General features: G+C 39.7%; 1 protein-coding gene across 2 annotated transcripts in view; it reads left to right on the top strand.

The window, feature by feature from the left end:
• The window catches only part of LOC145994335 (inactive ubiquitin carboxyl-terminal hydrolase MINDY-4B-like), a 439,761-nt gene that overhangs the window by 353,686 nt on the left and 69,142 nt on the right, over positions 1 to 16,933 (top strand). The gene's annotated exons all lie outside the window — the stretch shown is intronic.

Raw genomic sequence — 16,933 nt, 5'->3', positions numbered from 1 at the left:
TGTTTGTTTTAAATCACGAATGTCTGTGTTAGTACCTCCCACCCGCCAGCTTGAATTCCGTATGCTCACAATCATGGCTGCTTGAAGCCACAATGCAACAATTTGTAACGTAGGAAGCGTACGATTGTTCAAAATTACTCAGTAGAGGTATAACCACGAAGAGGTATAAAGAAACAAGAAGAGAGATTTAAGAATTTGGGAGAAAGCTATAGGAACACAGAAGAGTCAACGATAAAGAAACGGAGGAGAAGTACAGCGGAACAGAGAAAGAAGGAAGATAGATAAAGCAGGTGAACAGAGGAGAAAATAGTAAGAGAGAAAAATAGAGAACAATTGCATTTTTTCTTCACTACTCCAAGCTTACTTGAAGTGCATCCCATATAACCTTTTGGGTCTTCTTTCCAATAAAGTAAACTTTGCATTAGTTTCACTGATGTGATGTTTGCTTTTCACCAGTTCTTTCTCGGACACCCTGTAAGGTACGAGGTTTAGGCCTATGGGATTTAGGATCAAGTGGTCAAACTAATTCGGACATACCATATTCTGCTCCACTAACCACATTTGCAGTTTGGGATGGTCCACCACCTATGGAAGAGCAGCACATTTAACACGTGAAGAACCATGGACATTCAGAAGCTCCAAGAAAATCAAAAGTTAAGGAGGTGTGTCTGGAAGAAATCAGGTTAACGAACATCAGATAGCATATATATGAACAGAGAAGGAGATCTTGAAATAGGAATGCAGGTACGACTTCCGATCGGGCAATGTCACTGCTGAGTAATGGACACTGGGAGACATTGGCCGGGATGAAGTCGTGGCTGATCGGGAGTGGCGTTTGGGGGATCGTTGGGAGAAGGTGGTGCCAGAGAGAGAGAGAGAGAGAGAGAGAGAGAGAGAGAGAGAGAGAGAGAGAGAGAAAGTGTGTGTGTGTGGCGTGCTGTATGGTAAGTGAGAGGGGTCTTCTTCCTCTGAATTTGATAGAAGATTTAGCGAATGCCGTCGTCACAAGTACGCCCATCACAGAAGGTCGCTTAACACATCTGCAAGCGGAGAGACAACGAGAGCTTCAACAAGCGATTGTTTCAATTCATTATTCAGAAAATTTAGGACATCCTAATCCCACCACGGACATGGCCGTAAAGTTATTACCTTTCATAAAACTCCAACTTTTTCGGGAAGAAGCCCAGGACAGATCTATTATTTCTTTCTCCAATTTGAAAATATTGGAGATGTCCACAATTGGACTGCTGCCAAAAAGAAAGCCATGTTGCCATTGGCACTAACGGAAGTAGTTCTCGATTGGATCACGACACAGAAATCGCAACCGGGGTACGCAGAGAAGACGTATGCAGAGATTAAGAATAGTATATATACGACATTTTGCGATAGCAATCAGTGTCTCCTCATAGAAGACGTGATTCGAAAAGAAGTACAGAAACTAGACGAGTCTCCAGAAACATATCTCATTCGTAAGAAAGCGATGATACGTTGATTTCTCCCAGAGTTACAACTATCTCATGTGATATATTATATTGTGCATGGGCTTCGAACCAAATACCTCGAAGTAGTGGCGGACAGAAAAATCGATTCAGTTCAAGATTTGACTTTGCTTTTGAACAGAATTGATAGAAAGGAACTATTAGTGGAAACTAGAAGAAGACAGGAAACAGACGAGGTTTCCAAATTGCAGCTGGCTCGGCGGTATTTGTCAGATCCGGCGACACGGCAGCAAACTTTGCCCCGACACATTCCGAGCTATTCAGCAGCGGCCGCAAGGACTTCCATCGATGCATTTCAGGAACGACCACACGGACAATGTCCAGATCCACAGGTAAACCTGCAAGGACGTACTTCGAGCGGTACGACGACCTCAGGCGAGCAAAGCGTGCTCTCGTCAGCTGTTCCCCCTGGCATTCAATGGCACGTGCTGCGTTCTGTTGTACACAAACTAGCACGGCAATTTCAAAACATGGTAAAGACACCCTCGCACACTTCAATAGAGCAGGAAGGTGCTAGTAGACAAAATGGAACTGCATCTGGATTCCAACAACCTTCACCGCAGCGACCTGCAAACAACATCGATATTAGTTAATTAGTGGACATGCATACAGGGTGATGGACAGAATAATAGACTTTCTAAGAGAATAGTTCAACATTGTGTACTTCATATTTGTATCTGTGTATTTATGTAAAAGTGAAGCCACAAAGTGGATGCCTAGGGCCGGCAGAATGTGGACAGAGAAGGAGATCTTGAAATAGAAATACAGGTGCGACTTCCGATCGGGAAATGTCACTGCTGAGTAATGGACACTGGGAGACATTGACTGGGAGACATTGGCCGGGAGGAAGTCGTGGCTGATCGGGAGTTGCGTTTGGGGGACCGTGGGGAGAAGGTGGTGCCAGAGAGAGAGAGGCGTGCTGGAAGTGAGGAAGTACCAGGAAGAAGAAAGATTGCGTTAGGTAAGTGAGAGGGGTCTTCTTCCTGTCCATATTCGGTCCGTATGCTCTGGCTGTCGTAATAAATATTGGGTCAGAAATTAAAAGCGAGTGTGTCTACCTCTATATCACCGTAATGCCAATTAGGCAGTTGAACAATATATATAAAAGGAGCAACCGCCGAAGAATGCCCAGCCTCCACCCGCATACATTCGACGGTATGGGCTTATATCCTGGTGCCTAAAAAGACATGAATATCGGTTCCCCCCTTTTTCTTGTCTCTATCCTTTATTGTTTAAATTTCACAAGTTGTCTTCATTCTACAGGTGTCTTGTGCAGACATTCTGCAGAAGTGTCATCAGATAGCATATGCAAAATGTCCAATAAATATTTTAAATACTAGCCGCGGTGGTCTAGTCTGTGTTGACCTCCGTGGTGGAATGGTTAGCACAGCGCGCTACAATGCCAGGAGTCTCGGGTTCGAATTCTGGTTCGGACATGGATGTTCGTGTTTGTCCCAATGAGAATAGAGCGAATATAGAGAAAGTTGATAAATGTGAAAATTGAGAAAGAAAAGTGAAAAACGGGGATACTACCATACAGGGGTATTCCTTATAGTATATATGAAGTCGGTTGAGCGTCCGACTGCCACGCGAGATAAATAACCGGGGTTCAATTCCAGAAGTCGGTGATCTAAGGTCTGAATTTTTTCCTCACATATAGTGGCTCTGGGTCTCACCCAGCCTCAAATAGATGGATACCTGGGGACAACCCTGGGGGATAAAGGCGGCCGGAGGGTGGTTCCCTATACCTACATCCCGTAAATGTGCCTTCATGCCACGGTGCTATACGGGAACTTTACCTTCGTCTTTACTGCGTGTCCGTGTCATTCGTGACGGATAACGACAACTAAAGTTAGAGAAGATGATATCTTAGATGGGAAAGAGACAGGGTGCCGAGTTCTTGGAACGCAGAGGACAAGAGCAATAACAAACAAACACCTGACTAAACCAACTTTCTAGTCATCTCTAGTGATGCTTGAACTTGGTCGTTGATGGTAATTACAATGACAAATTTCCACTAGGATATCAAACAGAAAATTATCCTTTTAATCGCTTGGCTCTATGACCATTGCTCCAAAGTGAAACTGTTCCATGTTCATTGCATCCTGCCATGAAGGCACGTAGAGCGGAGGTGTGTTTAAGGGTCACACATTATTAGAGTTCGACTATTCCCACAAATGCCTATTTTGTTCATTTCATCAGATTTGTATGTTTACATTACAGAAATAAATTTCAGGGTAATTCACTAATTATATGTAAATTCTACAATCGCTTGTAATGGCTACTGCGACTGCTATAACGCCGCCGCTCAGGGAACCGGTCTGCAATCACAGCGCAGGACGGTTATTTTAACAAAAATCCTGTTTCCCTGCTGGCTGCTTTGGAGAGGAGGTTCCGGCCCCCATGGCGGAGTGGTTTAGCACAGAGGTCCCGGGTTCGAATCCCGGCCTGGACATGGATGTCTGTGAGTGTCCATTCATCAATTTCATTATGTCATCACTCGTCCCCATCTTCGCAAATTAGCCAAAAGTGGCACAAGAAGCGAAGTAAAATAAAGCAAATCAATCGATTGGAGAGGAGGACTCTGTAATGTTGCCGCTTCTTGCCCAAGCGGTAGGTCTAATTGGCTGTTTGACCGCAAGTTCCTTCGTAGGTAAAAGCTGCAACAGAGGGTCACTGCCATAAAGGTGGCCCCTGCGCCGGGAGTAAGCGCGATCTGTTTATTAGTGCCTGAAATGTTTCAAAAGAGAGACAAAATAACGTTTCAACTATGAAAAGTGTGTTTTGTCCTCCTTTTGACGGCTCGCGCCGGCATCAAAATAGACGATACCAGCCTCCCTCGATGGCTCAGTGGTAACGTCGTCGCCTTAGAATCAAGAAGTCTCGGGTTCGATAACCGGTGGAGGCACATACTGCTTTGGATCCCACTTTAAGCTGTAGGTACAGTCGAGGTTAGCCCTTCTGTGCATAAAGTAGACTTAAAACTCAACTCCAACAAACTCTCCAAAAGTTAACTCCGAATTCTGCAAGTGATTCTAATTGCAACATCGGTCATGAACTTTCAAAGAAGTGGCCAGAGAAGTACCATGTAGTTGGATTGTTACAGGTGGACAAAGGTCTGAGCAAGATGCATGTTGAAACAATTTACACCTCTTTGAATTCATATTTCAAATGGGAGATGAGTTTGACTCCCAACAATTTTTAGAATCCACCACTTCTGAAGATAGAGTGGCTCGAAATTCCTCATCCCCCTCCTCTAGTTACGCCTTTCATAGACTCAGCTTAAACTCACCCCACGCGATTTCTGTATTAAGGGATTATCTGATCCATTTCTCCAAACCACCACTGGAGGCTCCAATTTCGAGTTTTGGTCTGGGTGTTTCTTTGTGGATCTTTCTTATATTCCATCTCATCATTAGTAGTCATTGTAGCTATTAGTTGAAAGTGGCAGGACACTGACGTACTATGAGATATGTACAAATATATGTTTATAAATTATTAAAGTAGAGACCCAGTCTGTGTAAATTTGTCAAGTCAAGTGAAGTCAGTATCTTGGCTGGTTGTGTTTCTATTCGAGTGTCAGCCCTTGTTGGGCTCTGACTCATTATCTTCATTGCACTGACGACATGGTAGGAGTTTCTTTGTTATTTTGGTCCTCCCCGCAACTGTCGCGGTTTGGATTTCCTTGTTTTTCACCTCATGGCAGGATAAGATGTAGCAGGTATGGATGTTCTGTTATCAGTCGTCCATCCTTGGCAGCTTATACATGTATTGCCGTGGATTTTGCCATCCAATTTCACTAATGCTCGGATTGGGATGGTGTAGTTGAAGTACCCAGACCTTTAGTTTGATTCGACGCACGAAGTGGAAGACGGTTTTCTCTCCTATAGCATCTCAAATTTCAACGTTTGGAGTATATCTGCCTGCCACAGTAAAAATGTTAAGAGTCTTGTTTTGTCAGGACAAGACAGGAGTAATCAATCGATTTTGTATTTCTGTTGATGTTTCGGGAACATTAGTTTTATTATTTGTGGCCTTCCCCCCCCCCCCTTCTCGTCTTGGTTTGCTTTAATTTGATATTTTCTCATTTCGGCAATACTGTTGTGCTAACAGGACATTTAACATTGTATTACATTGTAGGAGTTATATTATACTAGAATTAGATTTTTTATTTTGATTTGGTGTTTAAGTCCACTTTATACACAGTAAGGCTAATCGAGCCTGCAGTTTAAAGTGGGATCCGAAAAACAATGTGCCTCCACCGGGTATCGAACTCGGGACCCCTTGATTACAAGGCAACGACGTTACCACTGCGCCATCGGGAAGGCTCTATAGTAGAATTAGAAAAAGTAGCTAGGCCCGATCATTTCTATTATGATGTATATATTTGATTTTGTCTTTCTCATGCCCTTGTCCAAAGTGGTTTATTCAATTTGGTGTTGTATATTGAACCTGATATTACGATGGCCACCCATCCAGAAAGATTTCGAATTGTTGTGCATTGAAGGAGTGCTCCCTGGGCGATGGCAACAATGAGGGATTCAAAAGGAACAATTGAAAGCTAAAAATATCGAGGTCTCGGTGGCATAGGTGGCTTTGGTCGATCCCGTGCATGCTCTTGGGTGCAGCTTGCTTGTCCCACATGATAGCTACGTGCTTGATGGCGACTTGCCTACGCCCGGACACACGGAGGATCCCTCTGACTTGGAATTCGTCACCCGATGGTGGGCCTCACAAAGTTTTCATTCATTTTGTGAGGATGTATTGGTTCAGGATCTAGAGACAAAACGATGGACGGCAATTATCTTTCGCCAGGGGTCGAGGGTTCGAATCCCGGCCTGGACTTTTTTTTTAATACAGATTTTCATTTTTCGTGCTCATGGGGGGTATTATTTCTATTACAATAACTGCACCGTTAATACAGATTGTCTGTAAAGTATACCTTCGTTAATATAAGAAAGACACCGGATATTTTTTTGGAAAACGGAATTGATTTAAACTGGAAAATGCTGGTCTCAGAAATACGGTTATGAAATGCTGAGGAAAGAACTGGCTGTACTTTTACTTATCTGAAACGTTGAAACAGAGAGAACCAGTTCTTTTTCTTACAGGATATCCCTATTTAACAATAAACATGGAACATTCTAAGATTTTAACTTGAAATTTTGAAAACAAATAAGACTAAATGTATTGTAAAAAAAAAGTAAGCCAGTACTTCTTCGCTCAGAATCTAAGAGAAGTTCTCGTGGATTGAAAACAAAGAGGTGAAGAAAATATAATCAAGCTTTTGTTGCATTTCTTTACCTGTAATCATCTACATTTTATACATACTTATATTTATCTATCTATCTATGTAATAGAATATAAAAATATATAATTATATCAAAATCTAGGTGATTACAGGTTAGGAAATGCATCAAAATGCTAACACTGTTGTTTCCATGTTAATATAACATACAAATGCTGACCGAGGCAAAATTTATTGTATAAAAATGTACACTAAAACAGGACCTTCTTCAGACAAAGATTCACAATAAATTCAATATTATTAGAGGGTGGAAATGTTATGTTTTTAGTGTATACTTTGTATACAATAAATTTTACCTTGGTCAGCATTTGAATGTTTTATCAAAATGCATGTTGATTTTCCTATATCTTATATATGTATGTGTGTGTGTGGAACACTGTAAAAGAAATGTAGTAGGTGAACATAGAAGTTTGTTTATGAGTTTTCAAATTAATAACAGGATTTTTAATTGACATGTTGAAATATACTGTGATTCATGTGATAAAACACATAAACAAATATTGTACCAGGTACAGCGTAATTTCCTGGTTCAGGTGACAGAGCAGCACAATTTGAAAATGAAGCCGACTTTTCTTGTGCGTTGCATTGGTAGAGATGATGCAATTGCTGAGGTCCTCCGAAGTCACAGTCACTGACACTTCTTGGTTGTAACGATTCTATTGACAAGTATTCTATCGAGATATTTTTATAGCAGAGAAAATATCCTTTTGCAGTATTCGTTGGGAGGAATCATACTAAAGGTAAAACGGAAAAATTAAGGAATAGCATAGCAACAGCCAAAATCTTTCATGAAATAATCAGGAACCTTTAAAAATTAAAAACATCTTCATTGCTGGTAAGAAACACACACAAAAAAGGTGTTGAATTGGAACTGACATTTTGAAAGTCGCGAACTCAATCTTTTGAAAGAGATTTTAACCTGCAAGGTATGTTATTATTATTACGTTTTATTCTAATAATTGGGAAACTTGTGCTTCTTGTGGCTGTCCTAGATATCGAATGTAAAAATTAATTAATAAGCTAGTACATTGTACAAATAAGTTACTCACCCGAGAATTAATCTACAGTTAAAATTGAAAAACGCAAATGATTTTTTAAAATAATATAATAGACAATTCGAAGCTCCTAAGGAGATGCATTTTCACCATTGTTAATGTGTATCAGTAAACAATGCAGAGCCATCTATCCGAGAATGTTTGAATCATTGTTGCATTATATTCTGAACTTATGTTTCCGAATAGAGACCACACCAGAGTATTATATAGTGGCGCAGGAACGTTTTGTATTTTAGCTGTACAAGTTGAATTTATGCGTGGCGTGTGTTTCTATGGATTTCAATTTTGAACTGTAGGCTTGCATAAAGTAGACGAGTGAACTTGAAACAAATAAACACTGGCCATTCCATTTTAGAATAACTGAAAATTTTCAAAATAATATTTTCATAACTTTGTATTACCAATAAAAAATACCGCATTACAGAGTGAGTTTGAATATTTTAAACCGTTTTCTGGTTATTTTCATTGTACATGGGAGAGTCAAATGAATACATTAATTTGGTTTTCTTTCTTGTCTAGTAGTTTTCTGTATGTAGTAGAGGCGCCGAAACAGGAAAGGGCCCCTCAGTTCTCCGTTGAGCCCCCACATAAGGGGCCCAATGTATAACTTTCAACACGATTTCATTTTGTAACAAAATGTTATTTGTGTGATGGAAATTTCATAATTTCTTTTAGGTCCCTGTGGAACATTACGCATGATTCTGTTCTGAAATGGGTGTTTTACTCTATCACAATATATTTCTTTCTCCAAACACACAGTTAGTGAAAACGTATGATATATTATGATTAGGTACAAGAATATAGAAGGAAGCATGGAAATACAACTGAATGGCTTATTGCAGAAAGGGACCTGAGTCACATTTTTGAGGTATCGGAGTTAATGGTATTTTTTATTTTCCTAGTTACAGACACATCTTTTAGTGCAGAAAGGACGTCAGTCACACGAGGATATAGCCAAGAAAATGCACAGTGAAAAGTGTACTTTAATGCAGAAAGGTAGCTGAGTTACTGACTCGGGTCCTTTTCTGCAATAAACTTAGCCATATTTATACGTTGTACGAACTGTGTACGCTAATCTGTAATGCAGCTCGGGGTGGTAAGAATACTGTCAAACTTATTGACACCAGTAACATTATTGGTTTCGCAACGTGGTGGCCTCATATCTACAAAATAATGTGGCATCTGTGAAAACTACCATGTGTTCCTACAAGAATGGGCAGTATTTACAGATTTCCAAGTATCATTACTTTGAATACTGTGTTGAACATAAGGGTACTGTCAAGGTTTCCGAATTCATCAAAGGTTTGACGTCTCACACCTTCTATCTGTCCAAAGGTGCAAGAATTGTAATTTCTACGCCACGTACGTTCCCAGTTGCACGTATGCCGATCATGCTTACTAACTTGAAGGACACATGAACTGCCTTGTCGTATGTACCAGACGACGTCAAAGGATTTTATGAAGATATTCTTCAGTGGCCCCACTACACAGGGCAATGAAACAGACTCAGATGTACATACTAGAATAACACATACATGTATGAGCTCGTACATTATTGTACTTCAAACACCGACAATAAAGTCCAGAAAGTGCAGTACACTGTCATTTATTGATAAATCTATAATTTTCTGCGGCATATATAACATAACATAACCTAACTACAGCGCCTTGAATAACGTAGTGTGGAAAACGGCACAGTTCTGCGCGCTCTGGCTGGTTCCATTCGAAAATGATCCGCTAGAGGCGCTGCTGTTGACCCCGGTGCTTGATGTTCGACTGCTTATAATGGAAGTAAATGGAGTTTTCGCTGCAACGTCTGATTCTTTTACATGAAGCATTTCTATGAATGTGATAATTGCTATGATATTTGGTACAGTGGTCGCGAAGATATTAACGAACATTCTAGACAGTCGACCACGTCCTGTTATCGTCATACTTTCGTTAATAATACGGGAGAAAAAATACGCGTGGAATGTTCTTGGCAACTACATTTTTGTGTATGAATTAGGTTCATTATTATTATCATCTTCATAATTTCTTTTAAAGATATACACACTGAAGCATTTGTATTTTTGATATTTACTGTCTCTTTTCTTCCGCTTTAAACTAATCGCGGTGATGATGATAATGATAATTCCATGAAACGACAAGGGAAACCCCACAAAACTTTCTTAGTGCCATCGACATGAGTGTAAGGAAACTTTCAAACCAATGGGACAAGCGACACGGGATGTTCACACTGTCACACTAGTGACACACACTTCCAGACTGTAAAATAGCATTCATTGCACATGAGGGTCCAAACAGCAAACGACGCGTTCATATGGCGTATTCGCGTGCTACTTGTTACTTCGGTCGGAAAGCTCCTTAAATGAAGGGTGCTCAGACCGAAGCGACGCGCTACAGGGGGAGTTCCCAACTAAGTGACAAGCGACATGGTGCCTTCAGTCTATTGGCAAGCGTTCGCTGCTAATTGTGCGAACAACAGATAGGCGACACGAAAAACCGCACATTACAACAACGGATCTAGGCGACACGATAAGTCACACGTGTCGCTTTGTCGCTTGTGCGTCGCTCAAACTGGGCCATTTCCTCAATAGCTTGCAACATGTTGCCGTGGTTTGTTGTTCGCGCATGCGCGATTCAATAAGTGTCTTGCTTTAGGGAGATTGCGCACCAAAGCGACAAGGGGCACGCGACACTTGTCGCTTGAGGATTTCACCAACCGAACGCTGGCCTGTGCTTCCCGTCATGCCGCTACGATGTGAAATGTTGCTGTTGATTGGCTCGTTTCCAAGCAACATGTGTCGCTTCGGTGTGAAAGTTGCCTTGGACCGAAGGACCCGTGTCGCTTCGGTGTGAAAGTTGCCTTGGACCGAAGGACCCGTGTCGCTTTGGTGTGAAATCCTCGTATCGTTTGTCACGTGTCGCTTTGGTGTAAAATCTCCTTGAGGAAACGGTGCAGTCAGAACTTGTGTCCCTACGGTTCGAAAGGCTGCATTGATTACGGACTGCTCGCTTCCAAGCGACACTTGTGGTTTGTCGCCTCGGTATGAAATATCTCTCAGGATACTATTTATATTCTAATAACATAGAAAAATAAAACTCTAGTACACAATCCAACACCTGACGTCCGGAATCACTTTGCGATGTTTCTTCTTGTGTTACGCATGCTATTTATTTATTAATTTTATTTTACTTTTCTTTCCAAATTAATGTCATTTCGTGATTGCAAATCACTCCACAAATATAACTGTTTCCATCAATTCACGTACCGCCTTTCAAGACAAACAAATCTACATAATATATTCCAAAAACTAACAAAGCCGCATTACTTTCATAAGAAAATTAGCACCGACATTGATCGCACTGCCATCTATGTTTCTCATCCGTCTGGGGAACCAGTTTCTTGGGTCGTTTTCCACACTACGTTATTCAAGGCGCTGTAACCTAACCTAGCTTATGTGGAAACGACAAACGGGCGTTTCTAGGATATTTCTCGTCTTATTTCTCAAAGTTTCCACTTTTATTGCAGAAAGGTACCGGAGTCACAACCTTTTCATCTCCACTGTCTGTAGCAGCATACTGCGTGGGGGGGGGGGGGGCGCATTGAGGGTTGCAAAATTAACTATTCTTTATGCTAAATATTTGAGCCAACAGCGGTACAGTTCTTTCTTACACTATCGATATTATACGATTTTTCTTGTTTTTCTCAGAATTGTGCAAAAGTGACTCAGGTCCCTTTCTGCAATAAGCCATTCAACTGTAGTCCTCGTGTTCTTGAGTGAGTCATTCCATCGAAAAATAGGTAGGTTTTCTACATGAATATAAACTTCCATTGTCGGCGTCTGTTGATGCATCGGTTACCTCACCTCATGAACTTCCCAGACGCCTAAATTTGGAATGTTTTGGCTATCACTTGCATTCGAAAGAGAAAGGGAAGGAATAAGAAATCGTCTTCCTTCCTTATAAAGCAGTTGGTTGGTTGATTTGGTGTGTTGAGTCCAATTTATGCACAGTAAGGCTAATCGGGACTGGACCTACAGTTTAATGTGGGATCCGAACCACTATGTGCATCCACTGGCTATCGAACCCGGGACCCATTGATTGCAAGGCGACGACGCTACCATTGCGTCATCGGGGAGGCCATCATTTTAAAGCAGTGAATTATGGTGGTTGGGATGTTGTTGAACTTACAGTTAAGAAAAGAGAACGGAAAAAAGAAAAACATGAAAACTGATTATTTCAATAAGAAATTTAAAAATGTGAGTAGTACGTGGTATGCAAACTATTATATTTAACTTAATTGGCTTTTTAGATCTCATCAACCTATTAATTATAAACTTTATTATTATTATTATTACTATTATTATTATCACATGGAAAACACTTGGCTCGGATCCATCCCGAAATATAGTCCTATGTACATTACGTGGCTATATGCTACTACAAGGAGCATGTTTTGGGGTTTGGAAACAGCATTAAAGGGGCTAATCCTGTCCCTATCTCAGAGAACTAAGGTATTTTTGGAAATACCAGTAAGATAACAATTTGGTGGAACATTAATTATCTAAATTGAACTATTATCGAACTAGGACGGTAACATGAATAACGAATGATATATGTTTTTAATTTATTATGATATTATCCTCATTTAATTCGGAAAACGTCTATAAACAATATGCTATATATATCCCATGTTCCGATCAGTACCAATGGTGCTGGCATATGGCCTGTGTGACTCATAAATCCAAGATGGCTGCCACTTCATGCACTAACTAAGAAAATCGATCATAACTCCTTCAAGAGTGGTTTTCGACAAAATTGTATACTTACATTTTTTGTTCAAAATTGAGAAAGGAATAACATTGATTCTTACAGTTTTTTCGTATCTCGCGCTGTTATGAAAAAATATCCAGTGAAACTATTTTGTGTCCTTTTATGAAAGGATTCTAAACGTATTTTACACTTTACTTGACATTCTGGCGTATAAACGGAGAAAATTACTGCCTGTGATATTTGTTGACGTCTACTATTGTAGCGCATGACTTGTGTGACGTCATACATCCAAGACGGCTGCTTCTGCAGACATTAACAAAGAGAAACGACCATATTTCCTAAACTCCTTTGGGAGTAATTTTGACCATTTGTAAGTTTATTGGGGTTTTGCACGAAGGTAAGATATGTGTATGGTAGATGCCTTGATTTGGAGGCATGCAATCATGTGTTACTACAGGTGTTTTGTTGGAAATGTGTCAGAGACCATACATGACGTCTGAAATACAAGATGGTTGTCGTTGAGGTTCTGCTCATAAAATACTGTCCATATCCTGATTTAGAGTTCGATTATTAAATTTTTCCAGAGGAATTTTCTGTTAATAAATAGCAAGTAAAAAATATTCGTTATTTTTATTATTATTATCATCATCGTTATCTTTACTATTATTATAACTATTAAAGTAAAGGAGTAATAACACCACCTGTGACTTCCGAAATGTGTTTTGAAATTTTAGCAGCTCACCTGTTATCAAGATAAAGAGAGGCTGTAATCATTTTGGAAAAATAATGTCATCAATACAGTCACCTTAGTCAAATTCCTCGTCACTCTGATCTGAATATCTGTCCTGTAAGTCATTGTTTTCACACTTTTCTTCATTTGAACTACAAAAACACAGTTCAGTACCTTGCAGGGACTGATCTCGGCATATGCATCAACATATCCTCTTACCGCAACCACATATAAACTGTAATATTCGCTGAAGCTCTATTGATTGATTGATTGATTTAGTTTATTTTACTTCGCGTTTTGTGCCTCTTGGCTAATTTGCGAAGATGGGGATGAGTGATGAAATGATGAAATTGATGAATGGACATTCACAAACAACCAAGCCCGACCGGGATTCGAACCCTGGACCCTTGGCGTCGCAGCGCGATGTGCTAACCACTCGGCCACAGGGTCGGGCCGCTGAAGCTCTAGGTAGGGTGAATATGACAAGAATGATCTTCTTGTCATCCTCATTTTCTTCTTTTTCCCTTCAACAGTCTATTGGGCTGGTTAGTTTTGGATGTTCCTTTTCTGCTTTTATTTCACTCCAGTACTTGGAAGTAACTTCTTCTGGTGAAAGGTGCGAGGGACACTTTGGTGGCAGCGTTCACAATATTAATGGTATCCCAGTTTGCAAAGAAGGCAAAGAAGTGGTTGTTGAACGTATTTGATGGCGCAGAAGATGATGTGCTTCAATCTCTTACAAAACTTGGTTCTCCTGGATTCGATGAACAAGACGACAGAATGAAAGAATGAATTGATTTATTTTACTTCTAGTTTCTGCTACTTTTGGCATGAAATAGATGAAAGGACAATCACAAACACATACGGAGAGCAAGCAACTAATATCCGATGGGTCCGGACGCCAGAGCATTGTTAGTCTGCAAAATGCAGTTCAGGGTGTACTACGTGGAAGTGAGGTTGACATTTGGGTGTCTCTTACACCCCGAATATGATGACATGATTTTTAAGAAATTCATTCATATAGTATATGTACCTGACACTAAAATCAAAGATTTCGGTAAACTACGATGGTGTCTGTTCGCGAAAATGTATGTCCCAGGCTCACGTCTTGCTCCAACCAAAGTACCCCTCACACCTTTTATCAGGAGGAGTTGTTACTTCCAACTATTCGAGTGAGATAAAAGCAGAAAAGGAACATCCAAACCTACCCAACCCGATAGGCTGTTGATGAAAAAAAGAAAAAAGAAAATGTGTACCGGAGACTCAGGACAGCTGGTCTCTATGTGTGTTCCGCTTGATCCAGTGCACAGAAGGGCCCGCTTACAGTGGAGTCAGCATCATCGAAATTGGACCCTGAACGAATGGAGGAACGTGTTCTTCACAGATAAGTCAAGGTTCAATATGCAAAATGATTCCCGTCGCACATTCAACTGGAGAGAACCTTGATCACGATTTGTCCAAGAAATATCGTGGAAAGGGATCAGTTTGGTCACAGATAAATATATACCGGGTGAGTCACTTAAAATTACCAACGGAAATATTTTGTGACCAACAATAAATATTGAAATTAGTGGACACAATACGTTCAACTACTTAAGGAAGTACGATTTTCAACACAAAACTTAGGTTCTTTTTAATGGAAACCTCATTTTATTTTCAGCTCATTTGAAAGTACGGAAAAAATCATTAAGAATGGCGTTTGTTACATTGTAATACGTCAAGTAGTTCTCAAGTAAATGTAACCTGAAGTTGAGCGTGAAGGCTCATCTTTCCCTATGCCTGTCGGCACAGCCAAGCGCAAATGCCGTCGCGCATACTGCCTGCACGTATGTGCTGCATTTTTCCTTCACTCGCCATAGATAAGTATCATCCCGGCGTTTTCAGAGTCTCAAAATACTATTTTCTCAGCAACAGTTCTGACGTACGTACATTATCACAAACGTCTTGTTAATTAGTGCACTTTGTTACGCCCTTGCTTTATTTGATAAATTTGAAAAATTGAAGGAAGAAATGTATAAGCTACAAAGTTTAAAAGTTGTCATGACCAAACGAGAAGAGTTGATTGTTTCAATGTAATAAAAATTATGACGTAAATACGCGTAAATGAACGCCAATTAAAAAATTATAAATGTACTAACATTTATCTATGTAACTCATGGCGGAATATTTAAAATTTATACTTTTTAATTAACAAATATTTGTTAACTCAGAAAGATGTATCATAACCTTTTAGATAATTTGTCAAAGCTTACTTATGTACAAACTACACATTTTATTGTAACTCGCAGTTGTTGGAACAACTTTCCTAAGCACAACGCATAGTATGCAGATGAGTAACATGTTTGTTACGATACCCGAATGGCATAAAAAAGGGGATATGTATGTTACGACACACGAATCAAATTGTGAGAATGTTTGTTTCAAGCGTCAAGTTCACGTTACAATTACTTGAGAACTGTTTGATGTTTTACAATGTAACAAACGCCATTCTTAATGATTTTTTCCGTACTTTCAAATGAGCTGAAAATATAATGGTGTTTCCATTTAAAAAAAAAAACTAAGTTTGTGTTGAAAATCGAATTTCCTCTAATTTCATGATCCCCTCTCACACCTATATATATATGCGAAAGCAGTTTTTTAATATTTATTATTGTTCACGAAATATTTCCGTGGTGATTTTAGGTGAAAGCTGTCTCGGAATTCGATGACGTCAGGCTTAGCACCCGAGCGTTGAAATTTAGCAGTCTTGTCTTTTTGTGGCAGAAGAAGTGGAAGCAAGATTTCGAGTAGTGCCTCTCAGCGTCTCTTAACGTATTATTTCGAAACTTCTTGCGAGGGGCCGTTCCCAGTCGGAGGTCCGTGCAGCGGTTTTCCTGCCTTAGATGAAGATCTGCTTATCTGTGGCGTTACTGAACGAGTATCTCACTGATCAGTTTGAAACGCCTGCGTATTATGCAACCAGAGGTATTCTCTTGTTGATTTGGTTGCTCAACCACTAGGATATAAGCAGGGGTTAATGGACAGAACATCCGAGAAGAGTTCAAAATTTTATTAATAATAAATTTGCAGTTGGGCGAATTACTAGGAATATTTTTATTAAAATATGTAACCAAAAAATATATAATTCCTTTTCATATACAACTCTAATTTAAGCAAAAATAAAAATAGTAATTGAACCTATCAAAATATGCCGAATTCCCTTCTTTGTAGAAACCGCTATGATATTTGAAATTTTGAAAAATTCCTTCAGTTTAGAATTCCGTCTAAAGAATTCAAGTGAATCTTCATGTTTGTTTAATTGTTGTTTTAAATCCTCTTTATGCACAGATAAGCTAATTAGGACTTGACTTACAGTTTAAAGTGGTGCCACGAAATGCTTTAGAATGAATTCTAAACAGATGTAATTTTTTAGAATTTGGAATATCATAGCGGTTTCTGGCAAGATTTTATGGAAAACAACCTTTCTGATGCAAGTCAAAAGGTTCAGTACGGTCTATTTTAACTATATCTTACTGTAAGTCATATTGTTATTTCCATGTTCTTGATACCAAGAACTATATCA

The sequence above is a fragment of the Lepisma saccharinum genome, chromosome 10 (assembly GCF_977018435.1).
Source record: "Lepisma saccharinum chromosome 10, izLepSacc3.1, whole genome shotgun sequence".
Classification (NCBI taxonomy): domain Eukaryota; kingdom Metazoa; phylum Arthropoda; class Insecta; order Zygentoma; family Lepismatidae; genus Lepisma; species Lepisma saccharinum.
Note: the sequence above shows the minus strand (reverse complement) of the source record. Positions and strands in the feature narration are given on the sequence as shown.